Raw genomic sequence first — 2500 nt, 5'->3', positions numbered from 1 at the left:
TTGGGCCGTTTTGGCCAGTTTTTGGCCTGTTCTTGCGTCGCGCGGTGACCGTCGTGAGCGGAGCAAAATGTCAGCCATCTCAGCACCCTGGAACCCCCCGGGTGGCACAGGGCTGGATGGGGCTTTCGTATAGCAGGGACGGTGCTGCCTCTCGCTTCGCTCGCTGTTCGCCGCTCGCCGCTCGCTCGCGCAGCCAAAAATGGCCAGTTTTGGCCCGTTTTGGCCAGTTTTTGGCCTGTTTTTGCGTTGCGCGGTGACCATCTTGAGCGGAGCAAAATGTCAGCCATCTCAGCACCCTGGAACCCCCCGGGTGGCACAGGGCTGGATGGGGCTTTCGTATAGCAGGGACGGTGATGCCTCTCGCTTCGCTCGCTGTCCGCCGCTCGCTGCTCGCTCACGCAGCCAAAAATGGCCAGTTTTGGCCCGTTTTTGGGCCGTTTTGGCCTGTTTTTGGCCTGTTCTTGCGTCGCGCGGTGACCGTCGTGAGCGGAGCAAAATGTCAGCCATCTCAGCACCCTGGAACCCCCCGGGTGGCACAGGGCTGGATGGGGCTTTCGTATAGCAGGGACGGTGCTGCCTCTCGCTTAGCTCGCTGTCCGCCGCTCGCCGCTCGCTCGCGCAGCCAAAAATGGCCAGTTTTGTCCCGTTTTTGGGCCGTTTTGGCCTGTTTTTGGGCTGTTCTTGCGTCGCGCGGTGACCGTCGTGAGCGGAGCAAAATGTCAGCCATCTCAGCACCCTGGAACCCCCCGGGTGGCACAGGGCTGGATGGGGCTTTCGTATAGCAGGGATGGTGCTGCCTCTCGCTTCGCTCGTTGTCCGCCGCTCGCCGCTCGCTCGCGCAGCCAAAAATGGCCAGTTTTGGCCCGTTTTTGGGCCGTTTTGGCCAGTTTTTGGCCTGTTCTTGCGTCGCGCGGTGACCGTCGTGAGCGGAGCAAAATGTCAGCCATCTCAGCACCCTGGAACCCCCCGGGTGGCACAGGGCTGGATGGGGCTTTCGTATAGCAGGGACGGTGCTGCCTCTCGCTTCGCTCGCTGTCCGCCGCTCGCCGCTCGCTCGCGCAGCCAAAAATGGCCAGTTTTGGCCCGTTTTGGCCAGTTTTTGGCCTGTTTTTTGCGTTGCGCGGTGACCATCTTGAGCGGAGCAAAATGTCAGCCATCTCAGCACCCTGGAACCCCCCGGGTGGCACAGGGCTGGATGGGGCTTTCGTATAGCAGGGACGGTGATGCCTCTCGCTTCGCTCGCTGTCCGCCGCTCGCTGCTCGCTCGCGCAGCCAAAAATGGCCAGTTTTGGCCCGTTTTTGGGCCGTTTTGGCCTGTTTTTGGGCTGTTCTTGCGTCGCGCGGTGACCGTCGTGAGCGGAGCAAAATGTCAGCCATCTCAGCACCCTGGAACCCCCCGGGTGGCACAGGGCTGGATGGGGCTTTCGTATAGCAGGGACGGTGCTGCCTCTCGCTTAGCTCGCTGTCCGCCGCTCTCCGCTCGCTCGCGCAGCCAAAAATGGCCAGTTTTGGCCCGTTTTTGGGCCGTTTTGGCCTGTTTTTGGGCTGTTCTTGCGTCGCGCGGTGACCGTCGTGAGCGGAGCAAAATGTCAGCCATCTCAGCACCCTGGAACCCCCCGGGTGGCACAGGGCTGGATGGGGCTTTCGTATAGCAGGGACGGTGCTGCCTCTCGCTTCGCTCGCTGTTCGCCGCTCGCTCGCGCAGCCAAAAATGGCCAGTTTTGGCCCGTTTTTGGGCCGTTTTGGCAAGTTTTTGGCCTGTTCTTGCGTTGCGCGGTGACCGTCGTGAGCGGAGCAAAATGTCAGCCATCTCAGCACCCTGGAACCCCCCGGGTGGCACAGGGCTGGATGGGGCTTTCGTATAGCAGGGACTGTGCTGCCTCTCGCTTTGCTTGCTGTCCGTCGCTCGCCGCTTGCTCGCGCAGCCAAAAATGGCCAGTTTTGGCCCCTCTTTGGGCTGTTTTGGCCCTTTTTGGGCTGTTCTTGCGTGGCGCGGCGACCGTCGTTAGCGGAGCAAAATGTCAGCCATCTCAACACCTTGGAACCTCCCGGGTGGCACAGGGCTGGATGGGGCTTTCGTATAGCAGGGACGGTGCTGCCTCTCGCTTCGCTCGCTGTCCGCTGCTCCCCGCTCGCTCGTGCAGCCAAAAATGGCCAGTTTTGGCCCGTTTTTGGGCTGTTTGGGCCTGTTTCTGGGCCATTTTTGCTTCGCTTCAAATCTTCTTCTTCCTTGTGTGGCCAAAAATGCCTTGCTTTGTACTTCTTCGTGCACGGCGGTGTCTTGTCGTCGATTGCCTTGTTTGATCGGCCACTTGAGTCTTTGTTACTCGTGGTTGGCGACGGGTTGTCCGATGGGGTAACTGTGTCGGCATGTGAGCGGTGATGGATTTGTATGCCGCGGTGGGCTCCCTGCTATTGTGCAGTTGACCATCGACGCTGCAAGTCTCTTCAATGGCACTCTATTTGAATGGAGATGCGTGTGTTGCCTGTACAATCTACC

This window comes from Musa acuminata, unplaced genomic scaffold (genome assembly GCF_036884655.1).
Source record: "Musa acuminata AAA Group cultivar baxijiao unplaced genomic scaffold, Cavendish_Baxijiao_AAA HiC_scaffold_898, whole genome shotgun sequence".
Taxonomy (NCBI): Eukaryota; Viridiplantae; Streptophyta; class Magnoliopsida; order Zingiberales; family Musaceae; genus Musa; species Musa acuminata.
Note: the sequence above shows the minus strand (reverse complement) of the source record.